General features: G+C 33.7%; 1 pseudogene; it reads right to left on the reverse strand.

The window, feature by feature from the left end:
* Window positions 1-19,980: 19,980 nt before the first annotated feature.
* LOC146719585 (uncharacterized) lies at window positions 19,981-21,235 on the reverse strand (annotated as a pseudogene).
* Between the last annotated feature and the right edge of the window lie 279 nt (window positions 21,236-21,514).

The following is a 21,514-nucleotide window of genomic DNA, read 5'->3' on the forward strand; positions in this document are numbered from 1 at the left end:
GCCGTCAACGTCCTCGCGGCCATCTTTGAACCTCTTGTGCCACATGAAAACCATTGCACATGACATGGCTTCTTCTTTATAGGCCTCTTGAATCATACCAAAATTCTCTGTAGCGGTTTTGTTCAGTTTCGCACAGAACTTTATCAAATAACGCAATATATATATATACATTATATAAGGGATATGTTGATTATTCTTGTTTTCTTTTTGATTATTGATGCTATTGTATCATTTACTCTAAATACTTATAACGTGAAAGAACGTTGAGTAATGTATAATCAATGCAAGAATGTTCAGTATATCATCCAGTAAATTAGAGTTCAAATATATCAATATCAATTTTTTTATAATATATATATATATATATATATATATATTGGAATATAGAAAAATGATAAAAAAATATATTTCGGCGATTTAAAAATTTTTTAATATATTGAAAATATATGTGTGCATGTGTGCAATTGATTTATTACTTGAAATTTATTTACGGAATTATTTTGCATTTGTATATTTATAGTGTGTGTAATTGTAAAATGATTAAAATATTTTCAATATCAAATTTTTAAGTTTATCGCCTATATAAAAAATATATTTCTATGATTTTCTATATTCCAATATATTATAAAAAAATTGATATTGATATATTTGAACTCAAGTTTTTTACGTGATTAAATATTCTTGCATTGAGCCATTATACTCGTAAGTTCTTTCACGTCATAAGTACTTATGTAGCAGAGAGAAAGAAATGAGAGTTATACAATGTAACATCAATAATCGGAAAAAATCAAGAAAACGGTTGTCATATCTGTGTATATATATATATATACACACACAGATATGACAACCGTTATAGTATATATATATATATATATATATATATATAAACTTATATATTATATATATATAATATTTCATTTATTTATAAAATACATTTTATAAATAAGTGAAATATTATACAGACAATGTACAAGATGTTCAGTTTGTGTCATAATATGCTTCAATCAATAATTATTACTCCAATGAGTATAATTCGCAATAATTTTTATATAATATAATAAGTATTTGAATATATAAAAATATTTTTAAAAATTTGTTTTAAAAATTAATTGAAAAAGAATATTTAAAATATTTTTTTATAGACTAGTATGTTATTGCTCCGACCTTGCAATGCTGAAAAAAATTATTACATAAATTTTTTTTATGAATATAATAAATTATTTATTATATATATTTTTATTTAATTATTATATTAATTTAATACACACACACACACGCACGCACGCACGCACGCACGCACGCACGCACACACACACACACACACACACACACACACACACACATATATATATATATATATATGTGTGTGTTAAATTAATTGAGATTGAGAAATATTCGCGCGGTGAAATAATCCTTGGATTTTCGAGAGGGAAGAAAAATAATACATACGAGGTGTGTTTAAAAAGTATCGCGAATTTTGAATTTCCGCGGGTTACGTATATTCGATTTTCGATTTTTTTGTGGCGTTATGTTGGTACTCATGTTTCTCATTTATGCCGACAAGTACGGGCATTTTGAATGTTCAGTTAATTTTTGACAGCTGCTTTGCTTGCACGTGTTTTGGCTCGTCTTCGATTTTTGCCTATTCCAAAAAATGGATCAAAGAATCTGTATCAAATTTTGTGTGAAAAACAAAATTAAGTGCGCGGACGCATTCCGAATGTTGACTGTGGCATATGGTGAAGCTATCTTGGACCGAAGCAACGTTTATCGGTGGTACAAAATGTTTTCCGAGGGCCGAGAAGATGCAAAGAAAAGCGCGCCAAGTTCGGTCAAATGTGAAAGTTTTGCTTACAGTTTTTTTCGATTGCAGGGGCGTGATGCATCATGAGTTCTTGCCACAGGGTAGAACGGTCAATAAGGAATATTACCTGCAAGTTATGCGCAAATTGCGCGAAGCAATCCGCCAGAAACGCCCGGATTTGTGGAAGAACAAAAATTGGCTTTTGCACCATGATAACGCCCCTGCTCACACATCGTTGCTTGTGCGCGAATTTTTGGCCAAAAACAACACACTAATAATGCCGCAGCCACCGTATTCCCCAGATCTGGCCCCCTGTGACTTTTTCTTGTTCCCGAAACTGAAGAGGCCCATGAAAGGACGACGCTACGCTACGATTGAGGAGATAAAGACGGCATCGAAGGAGGAGCTGAACAAGATCACAAAAAATGATTTTTTGAAGTACTTCGAGGATTGGAAAAAACGTTGGCACAAGTGTATAATATCTGGTGGGGATTACTTTGAAGGGGACAAAATAGATATTCATGAATAAATGAATAATTTTTGAAAAAACACAAAATTCGCGATACTTTTTGAACACACCTCGTATGTATATATATAATCTCAATTAATTTAACTTATTCACATCCGTAGTGGACCCTTCTAAAACTTGGCACTCGCGGGCCGCAGTACGACACGCGCGGAATAGTCAGAATCGGCGTTTAAGACAAGAAGTGACGCGAGCTGCGTCAGATTCCCCCGTGATTGATCCAATTCAAGTCTATAGAACGATTCACAATAGACTAGGACCCTGGGTTAGGGACCACGAAGACGTAATTAATATTCAGATAGCTGACAATACTTTTAAAAACTTATATCCTAACACGCTACACTATTCTCCCATTTCCTCGTCGGAGGAATCCCTAACTCCCTCTCCTCTTCCTCCTACTTCTGTCGAATTCCAAGAAACCCTCTCTTCACCCCCCGAACACAGGAATTCTCACAGGTCCCCGTCCCTTCTCCTTATAACATCTGCGACTCTCCTATGAACTTCCCCGTTTGTCGCGAGTATGCCGAGGAAATTGTAAATCTCTCGAGATCGAAACAATCGACCTCGCGGAAGATTTGGATAAAGAGGAATCTCCTCCCATAGAATCTCCTACAAGTTCTTCTTCTCCCTCTAACCTATCCATTCCCAGGAGTTATGAACACATAAACTCTATTTATATCCCACCATACCACTCATACGCCTTCAATTTCATAAAGGCTTGTGAAAGGAATTCTTTTCCTGATGACGACGATGATACGCAACTGATTTGCACACTGGATATATTCCACCTTTCCTACTTTAGACCTCCCTCTCCCATAAGATGCCTATTAGTGCAGCAAGCTCGATTTTAATGAAGAACAATTCATTAGAATCATGAAAAGAAACTTCCCGGGCACCCTCATTCCTATATTTTTCCCTGGATATACATATCCCATAGGATTCCCTGTGGAGATCCTCTAAGCTTTCCATTCTCACCCCTCCATAAAAATTCTAAAATTCCATCACACACTTACACATAAACAAATAATCATTTGATATATATACGGGAAAATTGTTGATTTGATAATTTTGGATTTAATTAAAGGAAATATAATAATTATTCAATTATAGCAGTTTTGTCATGCAATTTAATGTTAAAAAAACATTATAATGAAAAAGATACACATAAGAAAGTCGTATTATTATTTATCCAAAAAGTAATATACTAATTATAGTATTCAAAGATTTCACTATAATTTACACTTACACATATACACATGTATACACACAACTCGACATAATTATAATACAATACTGTTAAGGGACATGACCCAGACTGCATTATTCAATCTGAATTTGTAAGCATGCAACATTGATAGCTTGGTTATTAGTCGATCGAGAGCCGATCGAGTGCAAATATCTATCTACATAGTTAGAGAAGAAAATCATGTTAAAAATTTTGAAAATACTATATATTTTACTAAAAGTATTAATACTAATGAAAACAACCATCGCGGTAAGTCTCTAGAAAAAGTACTTACATGTAAATTGATCTAATCTTTGTGTTGATAAGAAATTTTTTATGAAGAAATTTCAATATTATATATTGTAAGCAAAATATTACTCGTGTCATCAAAATTGTGCAATACGTAACGAAAGCATTTTATAGCGGTAAAAAATATATACTGAATTAAATTTGCGACACAATTAAAAATCAATATTACATAGCATAAAATATTAGGTTTAATTAAAATGGTACATATATATTAAGAATAAAAAATTTTAAAACGTAACATGTATTGATATAATTAGGTTGTGTTTAAAAATAAAAATTTTTAACATTAAAAATTTGGTTGATTTACTGTTAAATTGAAAAGCACATATCTCATATATTTGCATATTCACATAATTTTTCTATAATTTCAAATACATTTTTATTTTTTCCAATATTTATAATTATCATTTTTGATATAAGACTTACAGTAAATTATTTTTTATTGAATGAAATTAATATAAAAAAGAGTTACAATACGTTACGCAATAGAATTTTGCTTTTAAATCTGTAGTAGAAGATCACTCTAATATACCTTGGTATAATTAATTGGTCTCAAACAATTGTTGTCTATTCGTTTTCTGCGTGATTACATGTGGCACTGCGTAACGGTTAAAAATATAATACTTAAATTGAAACAGTTTATAAAACATAAAGAGAATTTAAAAAACTGTTCTTTAATACTATAATAATTATACAATCTAAATATCATAAGTAACTACTATAATTATTCCAACTACTATAATAATGTGATTATTAATACTATGTTTTTTATTTCATTAAATACGTTAAAAATCGATCTGTAAATTAAACCAAATATTATTGTAATCAATAACAATTTCTTTTATTTTTCTTCTTAGAGACTGATAAATTGTTCAAAATAAATATAATTTTAGAACAGGATTTAAAAGATCTTATTATTTCCAATAAAATAATCACTACATATGCACAGGAAAAAATTTGTTAATTTGACTAAACTGTACAACTAAATTACTATTTTGTTAATTGATAATATTAGTATTTAATTCAAATTTAAACACGTTTTATTAGATTTAATATATGTTGTACATAAATTAAATATTTAAATATGTTTAATTAACATTTAGTTGAACGATTTAGTTCAGTTAATCAATTTTTTCTCAATGTGCGCAACATGTTGTGTGGCTTCCAAATCTGATCATAGTTAGGTCTAAGACACGGCAACTATTAAAATAAATAATCTCAATTGTGGATATTTTTGGGGTTTTTTTATTTTTTATTCACTAGTAAATTATATTTGCTTTAACTTTTTTATAGCTTATAACCATGTTTCACGTCTTTATATGGATAATGTACATTAGATATTGGAAAACAATAAAATAATTTATCTGGAGAATCACAATAATTTTTTTGTAATTTACTACACGACAATATAATTCTGCTTTTCTTTTTAATTGTTTATTTTTTCCATTTTTCGAATTTATTAAAAGGTTAGTGTATTTTTACCGTTAGGCTAACTCCACAAACTAATTTACTATATGAGCGCCTAAATTGTTTCGCGAATTCCCTCCACATTTATGCACAAAGCCAATACCTTGTATCTTTGATAAAAAAATTGATAAAAAAATAATACAAAACAGTTGCATCATTTTTAATTGTAGTTTCATAACTATTGATTACGATAAATTTTCAATCATTTTTTCTCTATAAATTCAAACAAAATTATAAAAAACAATATATTACTATAAAAATTTTATCGTATTCTAACGGCTGAATCCAATTGATAACAAGAAATGAAAGAAAACGATAAGAAACAATAACATTTCTTTCAAAATATAAAAAGTGAAACAATAGGTTACGACAGGAAACTATCGTACCTCGTTATAATGAAACTATATAAAAGAGAATGTCCAAAAAATGCGATTTTTTGATCTCGAGCGGAAAGTAAAATTCGAGTTGTTTTAGGTCTCATACTTCTAGCATAATGTAAAAACCATAGTGGTTTTTCCTAGAAATGCAGGGAACATGTAAATATCATCATATGTTTAGAGAAAATCACGTAAATCTCAATATCTCGCAATAAATCGTAATTGTTTGATGTTTCAGTCAAATATTTTGGTAAATATTTTGGTAACACCAACTTTCCAAGATCATTTAGACCAATTTTAATGTCAGTCAATAATAAATTGAATAATATATATATATATACAGGGTGTCTAACGTCCGACCCGGGCTCTTTATCTTGGAAACGACTTGAGATACGAAAAAATGTTTCAAACAAAAGTTGTAGAATTTTGAGGGGAACATAAGATCATGCCATTAATTTGACCTTGAATAGTTATGTGAATCCGTCTTTTTCTGCTTAATTTTAGCGATTTTGGCGAAAATAGCGTCACCATGGTTGCCATTTTGAATTTATACAAATTCACCAGACGGCATTTGATTTTATGTGAAGAAAGCTAAAATTTAAGGTCAAATACAACCTTCTACTCTCAAGTGAAAAATGGGCAGCCCGGTGTGCCTTTTGACGCGAAACGTCCGATATATGTATATATATATATATATATATTAGTTAAATTATACAAAGGTTGAGAACTGATATATATATTAGTTTTCAACCTTTGTATAATTTAACTAATACATATATATACGTAACTAATATAATATAATATATATACATTATATCAGTTCTTTAACTTTTTATAATTTAACTAACTTTCTTTGTTTTTTAATTTTGTTTTTAAATAAAGTATTGAAAATTTATAAGGAAATATTCGTGGTTAAATTATTTAATTTTTTATAAAAAATTTTTAATTTAGAATTATTTTTATTAAAAATAAACCCTATTTCAACATTTAAGGTTTAAAAAATTAAAGAAAATATTCGAAGGTGTATTTAAAAAATATTAAATTAAATTGACCTTTCCGAAATTGCCGCTGCCTAAAGGCTTCCCTAAGATAATTTTTTCTTTTTTGATTTTTATCCGTGCAAATTCGTCCATACCACTTTGCGATTTAGAATCGTGCACAGAATTGAGGTCAGAGTTAACGAAAGATATTTCGATTGTTGTTAATACATTATTGATTGAAGAAAGATTTGTTTGTTCATTTCTTTCATTTTGTCGATATGCTGTTAGATAAATAGACGTTGCAAACATAATACTGTGCATTGCGAAATTCAATCATTTTCAACAAAAGAATTAACTGTTCATAAACTTTCTATGTATATATAAAATCTTAAATAATTATCAATTAAAATTTTATATTTATTACAAATATACTTACTATAATAAAAGTAATAAAGATAACAAATTGCGATGATAACAGTAATGCTTATTAATATAAATTGCAGATATTGCTTATTGTTAGTTAGTACGAAAGATTTTGTTAACAAAAGAGTACAATTCAATTTTTTCTTTTACTATAAAGCATACATTTATTTCTTTGTAATTTAATTTCTAATTAAAAATTCTTATATATATATATATATATATATATATATATACTAATATATATATATATATATATATATATATATATATATACATATACTATCTATATTGACGTATCGCGTCAAAAGGCACACCGGGCTATCCATTTTTTACTGCCCATTTTATATGTATATATTTATATATTTATATATATATATATATATATATATATATATAAAATATCGTACAAGAATGATTACAAAAGGATTTTGAAGCAGAAAACTAGTACTAAGCGATGGCATTATTCAAAATATTTAAAAAGAATTTAATGTCTCTGAAACAAATACATAAGAATAGTCAAAAACATTATTTTTGAGACCTTTAATTTCATTTATCTCCAAAACCTGATGTGATGGGTGAATTCCGAGGTCGGATTCGGATTCAGCGCACAAAATTACGTAGGAAACTACTTCGTTTGCTCAAACATGTCTCAAAACCCTTTATTTTGCAGGTCTGTGTTATTTATTTATCATAAACATAATTTTTAGGATAGCAAAAGTGTTCCCTATTTTTTTAGTAGTATATTTTCTGCATAGAAATATAATGTCCAACAGAGCATTACAAATTAAATAATTTAGTTTATCTTTTAAGTTGAAAACGTTCTATATAAGAATATTATGTCAATAAAAACTAAAAATTAATGGCACAACAGTTACAGATTGCCTCAAGGTCGCAAATCTACATTTCCCATATAACAATTTTTGTGTGCAAAATTTGCGCGTCTTATGCTTATATAAACCGTATACGAGATTTGCCTGAGTTTTACATATGGGATATGTTTAGTCGCACATATTGCACGCAAATGGTTAACTTATGTATTATTTCATACATCAGCAAATCACGTGGAAATGGATATTAAATTGTTAAAAATATGCCAGTGATGTGATAGTGCGTGCAATATGCTTGTTGAATATGCTCATCTTGCATGCTTATAACGAGATGAGATCGCGCGCAAAGTGTACTAACATTTGCTATCAATATGACGATACACTAGGATAAGGTTTTGCTTGCGCAGTACGAGCTATTTTTGTACGTGCAATGGCTAGGTATTTGAGCACAAAATGTTTTCTGGGTTATTAAACTTGTGACACACTACCATCTCTTGATACAATACTGTCGAGGAACATGACGTAGACTACATAATTCAATCTGCATTGTTGAGCATGAGAGTTATTGGTTAGTTTGTCACTAGTCGAATGTTGATCGAGTGCAAATGTCTATCTATTTAGAGAAAAGAATCATGTTAAAAATACTATACGTTTTACTAAAAATATTAGTAGTAATGAAAACAACTATCGCAGTGAGTCTCTAGAAAAACTATTTTCATGTAAATTAATTGATTTAACCATCGTGTTGATAAGAGATTTTTTATGAAGAAATTAGAATGTTATATATTGTAAGCAAGATATTAATTGTGTAATAAAAACTGTGCAATATGTAATGGGGGAGAAAGCATTTTGATGTGATAAAAAATATATATAAAATTAATTTTGAGGAACAATTAAAAATTAATATTACATAACATATAATATTAGGTTTAATTAAACTGATGCATGTATATTAAAATTTTAAAACTTAATATGTGTTGATATAATAAGATAATGTTTAAAAATAAATATTATTAACATTAATGATTCGGTTGATTCTGTTTTTTCTCTGTTATATTGAAAAGCATATATGTTATATATTAGCACAATTATATTGAAAAACACATATGTAATATATTAGCATATGTTATATATTAGCGCTTCGCGCGCGCCTCAAAGCTTTTGTTCCTCAGAGATTTTACTTTTTTTATAATTTATTTTTATTAGTTTTATTTATAGAGTTTATTATTAGTTTATTTGTACTATTTATATAGACACAGAGTTTGTCAGTTGGACAGATTTGTATTTGGTAAAAAATAATATGTCAATTGTTATGTTAATTATCGATACTCGTATTTGAGATTCATTTCAAATAGACCGATTGAAATAAAATTTTAAGAAATGATTTTTTATTATCTTGGGAGTGTTATAGACTGTGTTAAAATTTTTCAGCTTTTAATGTCAATGTGTTCGAAATGTATTAAAACGGCGAAATATATTAAGGATTTTATATATATTTTTTTGCGAAAAAAATTTTTATATATAATCTTTTGAGAAAATTCTTCTTAATATTGTTTTAACATTAAACTGACTATTTTTGACAAAAATTTTTTTTAAGCATTCCCGCCCCTCAAAAAGCTCAGAACATTATATATCACAGCCGAATTTTGATGTTTTAATACATTTCAAACACATTGACATGAAAAGTAGAAAAACATTTTTTGATGCATATCCACCTCCAAAAATTTTTTTCAGAAGTATATATTACACAGCCTACAATACTTCCATAATAAAGAATCAATCTTCAAAGAAGACTCAATCAAGAAAAATTCTTATTACAAACGTTCTAATTGTTTTAAAGATCGAAGACAAACATAAATTGACAAACTCTGTGTCTATATAAATAGTATACATAAATTAAATTATTTCGACCCGCACTTCACGACGCGAACTTTTGTTAGCGCGGACTTTAAGGCTTATATTTAAAATTTTTTGAATATATATTTTTTTCGTATGAGCTTAAAAGGTATATATATATTGTTACGTCCCTGATCTTTCATCCCCTGAATATCATCCCTTGTGTCGTGGAGCTTCATCGTTAAGGGGGGTTGTTTATTGACAACCGCCCGGTGGTTGTTTTCAGGCTCCATGACAGTTTTGGTCTAGCTGTCATCTCGTACGGACGTGACTTGACCAGAGAGCAATCTTCTTTCTTTCGCGTGTACATTAGTCATTGTATTTCATCATTGTATAAAGGATCATTTCTTCATAAGAGAGTGTATTTATTTCGCGAGCCGCGAGTGAGTGAGAGTGTGTGCGAGAGACGTCTTTTGCGAGAAAGAACGTCCGGAGGACGTAACATTTTGGGGGCTCGTCCGGGATCGGATCGAAGGAATATCTCACCGCAGCGGAACGGAAACGTCGAGAATGATACATTCCCCGAGAATTACCCGTTCACAAGCTCCGTCTCGAACGACTGGCAGCGAGGAATCAGGAGAGCAAACGGGCTCGTTACCGGAAGTCGCAGGAGAACCGGCGGTAACAGAATCTACAGCTCGGGTTCTCCTTCTTGAAATGCGAGAGATGCGACAAGAACAGACTCGTCGAGAGGACGAAATTGCGGCGATGCTGCGTCGTCACGACGAGGAACTTCTAGCCTTGAAGGAGATTCATTCCCGGCCACAAAATCTACAGCTAAGTCCTTCTAATAATAGAACGTGTGGAAATTCGGGTATGCATTTTTTAAATGAGAGGGAGAACGATTTTCGCGCGATATTAGGGTACAAATTAAAACCTGATACTTATGACCTGATACGGGACAGTATCACTTCGTGAATTTTTCTCGCAGTTTAACTTAATTGCTCAAGCGAATAGTTGGGATGATACAACAAAGACTGTTGCACTCGCTTCGAATTTGAGGGGAAAAGCGCGTTCAGTATTAGAGACGGTAGAAGACGTGTCCAATTTAGAATTCAACGAATTAAAATCAAAACTTGAATTGCGTTTTGGAGAAGGACTCTTATCACAAAATTATTACGTTCAATTTACAAATCGGAAACAAAAGTTTGGGGAAGATTTGGCAACATTAGGTTCGGAACTTGAAAGATTGGTTTGCCTTGCGTATCCCGAGTGCCCACACGAAATCCGAGATAAAATCGCCTGCGCGCAATTCATTTCAGCGATATATGATAATTTTGTCAAACGAACTTTACAATTAGAAAATATAACCTCATTGAGTTTGGCAATTGAAAGGGCAAAAGCCATAAAAATAATTCAAGGGGAGGGTTACGAAAGAAAGAGAGGAAATTTTAATTTTAATAAAAATTTTTCGAGTATTGAAAAAAAGAACGCGCAGGGTAATAAATTAGAAGGCGAACGGGATGAAAGAGATAAGAAAGAAAAGAACGGAAAAGGAAATTGGCCAGGCAGCAAATTTAGCGCCGGCCAAAGAGAATGTTGGACGTGTGGGAAAATCGGACATTTCCGGTACGAATGTCCTATTGAGAAGGGAAACTTGGTTTAGCCGAGCTTACCGGGGAGAGTTTGGCTTCCGTGAAAAATTCCTCGGAAGTTATATTCAATGTAAATAGAATTAAGGATAATGATTATTTCATTTTTAAAGGAAAAATAGATGATAAAGTATGTTCTTTCAAGGTTGACACGGGCTCCGATGTTTCCATAATAAATAGCAAATTCGTTGAAAAAGAGAAAAGGAAGATTTCTAAGAATTTTGTTAATTTAAGATATCCCACCGGAGAAAAAGTTTGTGTAGAATTTTGGGCAAAAGTTAAAGTCGAATTAGGGAAATATTCGTTAAAAATTCCAATGTTTATTGCAGACATAAATGATGAATGTCTTTTGGGAATAGATTTTCTAAAAATGGTAAATTTGGAAAAAATCTTTGATTCGGCTTTTGGAATTCCGACGTTTGAAAAAGAAATAGCTAGAATTGAAGATTCTTTTAAAAAAGTTCCAATCCCCTTGAAAGAACTCTATGAAATGAATTCTCAACATTTAACTGAAATAGAAAAGGAAAGTTTTGTCGATTTTCTTAATGAATTTGATGATTTATTTTCTGAGAACATTATTGCGGGAAATTGTACTGTTGTAGAACATAATGTAAATGTGCGAGATTCTCCTCCCATAAAACAGGTTCCTCGTAGGATTCCGATTCAAATGAGGGAAGAAGTCGATAAGATTTTGGAAGATATGAGTTCACGTGGAGTAATTGAGGAGTCACATAGTCCATGGGTTTCTCCTGCTGTCATGGTTAAAAAGAAGGACGGTTCTATAAGGTTCTGTGTTGATTATAGAAAATTAAACGAGGTGACTATTAAGGATTCTTATCCCCTTCCCCGAATTGATGACATTCTTGATCAGCTAACAGGTAATTCTTGGTTTTCCACTCTTGATCTTAAAAGTGGGTATTGGCAAATTAAGATCCGTCCCGAAGACAAAGAGAAAACGGCTTTTTCAATAGGAAAAGGACTTTGGCAATTTACAATTATGCCCTTTGGGTTGTGTAACGCCCCTGCAACATTTGAACGCCTTATGGAAAAGGTCTTACAAAATTTATTATCAAAAATTTGCCTTGTTTATTTGGATGATGTGATAATTTTTGGGAAAAGTTTTACTGAAATGATAAACAATCTTAGAACAGTATTTTTACGATTAAGAGAAGCAAATTTAAAAATAAATCCGAAGAAATGTGTGTTATTTAGTAAAACTGTAAAATATTTGGGTCATGTGGTTTCCGCGGAGGGCGTTGTTACAGATCCCGATAAGATTTCCGTTGTTAAAGATTGGCCAATACCTCACAAAAAAAAACAATTACGAAGTTTTCTGGGATTTTGTTCTTATTATCGTAAATTTGTTAAAGGATTCTCTTCCTTAGCTAAACCCCTTTACATGTTGACAGAAGGTCAAATTAAATACATATGGGGAGATGAATGTCAAAAAGCTTTTGAAAAGTTAAAGTTTTTATTATGTTCTTCTCCAATTCTTTCTTTTCCAAGGGAAAAGGGAGAATTTTTATTAGATACCGACGCGTCGAATATAGGAATCGGTGCAGTGTTGTCTCAGAAACAAGATGGAGAAGAGAAAGTAATTGCTTATTTTAGTCGTGTGCTTAATAAAGCCGAACGGAACTATTGCGTTACTCGCCGGGAACTTTTAGCGATAGTAGATTCTATAAAATTTTTTCGTCATTATCTTTTGGGACAAAAGTTTTTAATCCGTACGGATCATGTTTCGTTACAATGGCTTTTATCTTTCAGAGATTTGGAAGGTCAATTAGCTCGATGGATGGAGAGATTACAGCAATACGAGTTTGAGATTATCTATCGTAAAGGGATTTCTCACAATAATGCTGACGGATTGTCTAGAAGACTTTGTGAATCAAACAATTGTCAATATTGTGCAAAAGTGGAAAAGAAAAATTCAGAGGAGAGGAAACAAACAGTTTCTCGTATTGTGTTCGAAGGCGAAAATTTGGAAAATTGGCGTGAAATGCAACGACAAGATCCTGACATTTCATTTATTCTTCGTGCCAAGGAAACAAAAATTCGTCCCCCACGCTCAGAAATAGTCGAAGAGGACATTTCAACTCTAATATATTGGTCGTATTGGGATTCTTTGATTGTGAAAAATGGGATCCTCTATAAAAAATGAGAAGCTCCAAATTTAAAATCAAATTTTCTCCAACTCGTGGTTCCTCGAGTACGAATAAAAGAAATATTAGAGGAGACGCATGATTCTCCAACAGGAGGACATTTCGGAGCCAATAAGACTCTAGGAAAAATTCGAAAACGATTCTTCTGGGCAACCTGCAAACAAGATGTTGAGGAATGGTGCAAAACCTGTAAAATCTGTGTTTCAAAAAAAGGTCCTTTAGGAAAAGGGAAATCTCCTCTACAAATTTTTAACGTTGGAGCTCCATTAGAGAGAATACAGATGGACATACTTGGTCCTCTTCCTTTGACAAGATCCGGAAACAAATATTTGCTTGTTATCGTAGATTGCTTTACTAAATGGGTGGAGGCTTTTCCTATTAAAAATATCAGAGCTAAAATGGTCGCTGAAGTCTTTGTTAATCAATTTATCTCAAGGCATGGAATTCCAAGTGAAGTTCACACTGATCAAGGGAAGAATTTTGAATCACAACTTTTTTCAGAATTAATGAAATTACTCGGGATAAGAAAAACCAGAACTACCGCCTTGCATCCTCAATCTAACGGACAAGTAGAACGCCAACATCAGACTATTTCAAATTTCCTAGCGAAATACGTATCGGAAGATCAAAAAGACTGGGATCGATGGATTCCCATGTTTCTTTTAGCTTACAGATCTTCGAAGCATGAAACCACTGGCGTGACTCCGGCAGAGCTATATTTTGGTAGGGAACTAAGGTTACCAGTGGATCTTTTACGAGGAAATCCTGAATCTTCTGAAGGAAGACTTCCAAGAAAAAATTTTACTAGAAATCTAAAAGAGAAATTAAAAGAAATTCATTCTTCGGTTAGAGAGCGAATGAATCTGAAATCTTCTCAGATGAAGATTCGTTATGATCGTAGTGCCAGAGGAATTCTTTTCGAAGTAGGACAGAAGGTTTGGTTTTATAATCCTCGTAGGGTTAAAGGGAAAGCTCCGAAATTACAAGGAAGTTGGGAAGGTCCATTCCGGATAATAAAAAAACTTAGTGACGTGGTGTTTTGCATAGAAAGATCGTCTAGACATAAGAGGAAAATTGTACATTCAGATAGATTAGCTCCTTTTCTCGAGAGAAGTTTAGAAAAATAATTAAGTAGATTGGAGCCCGAAAATGTCGATTTTCATTTAAAAATTCGGGGGGATGTTTTAATTTAAAAAAAATAGAATAAGTTACTGCGCATTTTATTTTTCGTTACAGAGTCTTCAATTTGGAAAGAAATTTGTCTTTGACCTGAGAAGAGTTTCCTGAATGGCGGAAAAATTGATCTCCCAGCTTAGTCTTCGAGGGAGAAAATCTTCATCCGTCTTTATTCTACTCTAAGAAGACTGTCTTGCCCGCGGTTTTTGATCCGTGGTTTTCCCGCGGGACTTTGGGCAAATGCCGAGACAGGGACTTGGGGAGTCCATGAGGGACGATGGGTCCACGGAAGATACCCCCCCCTTGTCTGAACCGGAGGACGAAGGGAGACTGGGACTTATCTTCAAGGAATTTTGAAAGTCGATTGGGACCAAATTGACGGAGTCGCTCGGTAACCTGCGGCAGCAGCCCAGGGTAGGGCAGGAAGACTCGTCGGTGCCCTGGAATCGACAATTGATACAGTTGTACTGTGGACTTGGATTGGCGAATATAGTCCAACGAATGTGCGACGGGATCCAGAATGGCGGATTGTTTGGTAACCTGTGGCAGCCCAGGGTAGAACAAGAAAATTCGTCGGAGTCCTGAGGTCGGCATCGGAATGCAGAGTTATTGTACAGCGTTGGATAGCCCTCTGTTTTTGATTGTCGGGACGACAATCTTGAAGAAGGGGGGCAGTGTTACGTCCCTGATCTTTCATCCCCTGAATATCATCCCTTGTGTCGTGGAGCTTCATCGTTAAGGGGGGTTGTTTATTGACAACCGCCCGGTGGTTGTTTTCAGGCTCCATGACAGTTTTGGTCTAGCTGTCATCTCGTACGGACGTGACTTGACCAGAGAGCAATCTTCTTTCTTTCGCGTGTACATTAGTCATTGTATTTCATCATTGTATAAAGGATCATTTCTTCATAAGAGAGTGTATTTATTTCGCGAGCCGCGAGTGAGTGAGAGTGTGTGCGAGAGACGTCTTTTGCGAGAAAGAACGTCCGGAGGACGTAACAATATTATTTTAATAGGTGCGCGGGGATGTCGGATTTAGTTCTTGCAATTATAGTATATTCTCTTAGTATACAGTTTTTATTATAACTTATCCTTTCTTGTGTCTATTACATGCCGCTGACTTTCTATACGTCTGTTCTCCTCTACGTTCTAGATCAGAGAGGGAGCTTAGCCGCGTCCCTGGCGCTGCTCACCTCGTTGCTTACGCTAGCGCCTCTTAAGGGAGTTTTCTTATATCTACTTACTTACAATTAGTGACATCTACATACATATACGTAATATAAATTTACCGCTAAATTCAATACACCTCCTTAAATTTATACTATGGATTTACAATAATTTTAACATTAAGAGTTTAACAAGGCTCTGTAATATAAATATAAATTTAACGTATAAGACAGGCAATAAGAGCCAAATCGCGGATGACAGTGCGTTATCCTAACGAAACTAAATTTTTTCGTTAGAATTAAATACCGGTGCACAAGGCACCAAATTTTACTTGGACACGGCCAAGATTTTAAAATATGAAATAATCTCATATTTGAGATTTAATTTCAATAACCCTTTAACCCCCCTACGGAAATAAATAAATGAATGCAAGAGAAAAATATAGATCCGAAAGTCGCTGAATCGAGAATCGAACCCGAGACCTTTCGCTTGCCGGGCGACTGCTCTTCCAACTGAACTATTCAGATCCCTTCGATTCTATACTTTTCTCTGTTATATATATTAATGTTATATTACAGAGCCTTGTTAAACTCTTCCCATACAGCACAGATTATTGCAATTATATTGCAGCAACGTTGCAATGTTGCAAGTTGCAATGCAACATTATAAAGACATTGCAGAGATATAGGTGCACAAAATTCCAGCACACTTGTAGCAACATGACATTAATATTTCGGAAATATTGCATGTAATCCAAATTCTATAATTTATATATTGTAATATATATAAATTAATTACAACGTATTTTCATATTAATGATTTATTTACATTTATATACCTGTATATGCAACATTAGTTTATGGTTGCAATAACAATGCATTATTGCAAATTCATAACATTGCAATATTGTTGTAATATTTTGTTGCAATCTTCCAAAAAGCGGACATTTTAACATTGCTGCAATTCAACAGCAATGATGTAGCAACATTTTGCAGTAAATTTGCAATATTGCAATATTGCGGTGAAAGATTGTTGTAATGTTTTTGCAATCTATCGGTGCTGTATGGGTTAATTTATACACGCTGGCTTAAAGGCGTTTGTTTACTGTACCAAAGGTACAGGACAACTAGTGTTGTCAAAGGGTATTACTTCACTTACGCGAACTGACGGGAGATTACCCATTTTATATTCTACTGATTGAGCATCGAATCGCGCACAACGTACGCATGTGCGTATTATTTTTCGAACTTGATTTCTGCCGTCGAGTAACCAGAATTTTTGTCTGAGTATGTATAACGTAGTCTGAATTCCTGAATGATGGTATTTTTGTGTATTTCGCGTATAATCTGGTCTGTAAGACGATTCCGACTAGGAAGTAGCATAGGATGCTTACGCGCAAATGTTAATTTCGATAACTTGAGACGACCCCCGACTCGAATTATGCCATCCTCATCTATGAATGGATTTAAATTTGCGAATTTGCCCTTGTAAACTGATTGTTTGTTTTCGAGTTTTTTTATTTCGACTGGATATTGATTGGTTTGAAGAAATCGTATCACACGTATTTCTGCTTCGTTTATTTTCTTAGCACATAAGGGGCCGCGATATTGATTGATCGGTCTCACCCCGAGACATAAAGCAACGATTCTGCATAACCTTGTGAATACGAAGAGTATTTTTCAAATATTCCTAGTCCGTTATATGTTATTGTGAGACTGGTATTATTTTTCAATTCGGGAATTTCTACGGTTTGTATAATATCGTCGGGCCAATTATTTTTGTCTTTAACTAACCATGACGGTCCTGAACGCCATGTTGTATTACGCAAGAAAGCATGAGGTAGTTGACCCCTTGAAATCGCGTCTGCCGGGTTGTCTTCTGATCGAGTATAACGCCAAATACCTGACTCAGTAAGTTCGCGTGTTTCTGTGACACGATTTGCAACGCAAGTTTTTAATAAATGAGGCGTTTTCAACCAATGCAAAACAATCGTTGAATCGCTCCAAAAGAATGTTTTGTCGGGTGTGATATTGAGTGCGTGAATTACTTCGCGATATAATCTAGCCAACAATAGTGATCCGCACAGTTCGAGTCGCGGTATAGTAACTGGTTTTATCGGGGAGACTTGAGATTTAGCGCATAATAATTTGCTGACGATTCTCTTATATTTATCCACCGAACGGATGTAAATACATGCCCCATACCCTGTATTATTAGCGTCGCAGAAACCATGTAATTGAATGTTATCATAATCATTTGCGAATAACTTGCGATTGAAAGTGATTTCGCGTATTGATTTTAATTGTAGAATAAACTCGGACCATTTTGTATGAATATTTTGCGGGACAGATTCGTCCCAATGTATTCTGCATCGCCATAAATCTTGTAATAATTGCTTGGCATATAAGATCACGGGACCTAACAAACCTAAAGGATCATAGATCTTAGCGATTTCTGATAAAATCTTTCTTTTGGTTATCGTATCTGTAATTTCGATTGGACGTGCCGAATAACATATTGTATCATAACGGGTGTTCCACGATATGCCTAATGTCTTTAAGGAATGATCGTCTCTTATCGTATACATCGCTAATTATGTTTGGGTTATTGGATGCCCATTGTCTTATGGAAAATCCGCTACGCGATAATAATGTGATTATCTCGTCTCGGATACCCCGAGCTTTCTCTACAGAGGCGGTTCCCGTCAATAAATCGTCTACATATAAGTGATTTTTTAAAATCTTAGCTGCCCTAGAATAAGCGTTGCTTTCGTCATCCGCGAGTTTCTGTATAACGCGAATCGCGAGAAATGGCGACGAAGAAACTCCGAATGTGAGCGTGTTTAATTGAAATCTTTTTATCGTACCGTTCTCACGCCATAAAATTCGTTGATATCGACGATCGTCTTTGTGCAATAGTATCTGACGATACATTTTTTCTATACCAGCTGTGAGAACGTAATTGTATGTCCGGAATCTAATCAGATGCAAAAATAAAGTTTCTTGGATTGTCGGTTCTACCATTAATAAATCATTTAGTGATACGCCGTTAATTGATCTTGATGACGCGTCGAATACAACCCGAACTTTCGTAGTGTTATTTAAATGCTTTATTACCGCGTAATGAGGCATATAAAATCCATCACTATCTATGTTCTCGATTAACGACAGGTGCTTTAATTGTTTGTATTCCTCTATTACTTATGTATATTTTAAACTCAACGTTGCGTCTCTATTCAATTTACGTTCTAATGATTCTAGGCGTTTAAGATCTCTTCGCCGATACGCTTGTTTACTTTACGAAATGGTAAACGAACCACGTAGCGTCCGTCATCGTTACGTTTTACATTCTTTGTGAAGTATGTCTCACACTCCTTTTATTTTTCTGACCAAGATTTGGTTATCGCGACTTCTTCGATGTTCCAAAATTTAGCCAGCTGATTTTCTAAACTCGTTAAGTAACACGACGAAAATTTATTTATGTTCTGCATAGGATTACTACCCGCGACTATCCATCCCAGTAGTGTTTTTTGTATGTATAAATCATGATTGTCGTGTGACAAATTAATTTGACCGACCGATAGTATGACCGTAATGACAAAGTAGCCCCCGACCCTATTAATAAATCGATCGTGCGTGGTAAATAAAATTCCGGATCTGCTAATTTAATATTTCGAGGTATTTTAATAGCACCTCGAGGAAATGCTTCAGACGGAATTAAGTCCGTGATAACCGGTAATGTTAGACACGTTAGAGTCTTACAAAACTCACTTTGAATTGTATGGTAATTTGCACGATACCTTCCGATTCTGAATTCATAGAAATGATTGCGCCGACCGGAATTGACTGTTTCAACGTATGCAAGTCTAATCGACGGACACAGGATTCAGATATAAAATTCGTCGTAGCACATGTGTCTAACAACGCACGGCATTTTGTTAGTTTATTTCTATTGTCGCGAATGTATATCAATGCGCTGGTTAATAATTGCGGCGTAAAGGTGGGCGTTATTGTCGCGAGGCTTATTGTTCTCCCTCTGGTCGAAACGATTAATCAATCGGATTTAGACGCTTCGGATTGTGTCACATCATTTTTATTCGCTGTACTCGCGAATTTATCGAAATGTAATAGAGAATTATGACGTTTTTTACATATCGTGCAAGTTGAAAATTTGCACGGCGTGCCGCGATGAGAACGTAAACAATTGTAACATAGACCTGCCATCTTTACTAAATCGATGCGTTTTTGAGTTGGTGTTTGTTTAAATTTATCGCACTTGTATAGCGGATGTCGTTTGTTGTGACAGCATACGCAATTCTTGGACGTTCAATAAGAGAGCTCAATTAGAGTACCCGATTCGTTTTCTTTTTGTCGGAGGTTCGTATTTCGTTTTATCGCTTTCCGTTAATTTCGATCGATCTCGCCTTGATGCGCATACCGCGGTTTTATATAAAAACTCGTATAATTGATCTAGCGACGGAAATTCGTCTCTCTGAAGAGATACTTCCCATCTTTCTAATGTGACCTTTGGCATTTTGTTCTCGAGAACGTGAACGATCATTTCCGGTTCTACTGTAACTCCTAATGCACTTAATGAGGCAAGATGTTGCTGTGTGTCGTCTGCAAGTTTGGTTAAGCCATCTGTAGTTTCTTTGTCTAACGTAGGCAGATTTAATATCATCGAAAGATGTCGCGAAATTAATATTCGTTTTACCTCGTATGCTCTTTCTAAAACCTCCAATGCCTTCGCGTGATTTATACCGTCAATTGCAAAGATTTTTATTTTATTTTCGGCTTCGTCTTGTAATGAAGATTTAAGATAATGTAGTTTATCTATGTCAGATAAGTCGTTTTGTGAATCAATTAAATTACGGAACGCGTTCTTGAATGAAAGCCAACTTTCAAATTTGCCGTCAAATATCGGCAAAGGTGCTACTGGTAATTTAATACGACGCCCTGTATTAGTCGTTGACAAAGTCGATCGATTCGTTGGATTATCATCACTCGACACGTCGTGAGTATTACTGGACTCGTCTACAGGATGTAAATAATTTTCAGTTTTGCTGGCAAGCAAATAAAAGCGTTCCTGAATGTTCTCAAATTCATCTTGATGACACCCGTTCGGTTCTGATATTATGAGTTCATCATTTAACTCTTCAAATGCGTGATATAAAGTCATTAAATGCGTCATGCGTAATTTTATATTGGTATTATCTAAATTACCTTTATCCAAAAGATTATTTAGAATCGTAATCTAAGATTTTAACGACGTTCGCTTTTGTAATAAAAATTTAACTCGTTCGGACATTGTTGTAAATTTATGAACAAGGGACGAATAAAATGAAAATAGGAATTAGTAGGACGATCGAACGATTCACCCTTTATCCTTCGTAAAGGTACGCAGCTGATAATTATCCAGACAATTCGTCTTGGTTCTTTGGATGAATGTCGAATGTTGTTTTTTCTCGCACACGCTGGTCCTCTGCCTCAGAGGACCTCACAGGAGGCACCAAATGTTTTGTGGTCGATGTGAATAAATTAACATTCACGTCGTGTTTAAGTCAGTTTATTAATTTGTCATACAATT

The sequence above is a fragment of the Nylanderia fulva genome, unplaced genomic scaffold (genome assembly GCF_048542155.1).
Source record: "Nylanderia fulva isolate GAGA-0341 unplaced genomic scaffold, ASM4854215v1 Scaffold928, whole genome shotgun sequence".
In the NCBI taxonomy this organism is placed as follows: Eukaryota; Metazoa; Arthropoda; class Insecta; order Hymenoptera; family Formicidae; genus Nylanderia; species Nylanderia fulva.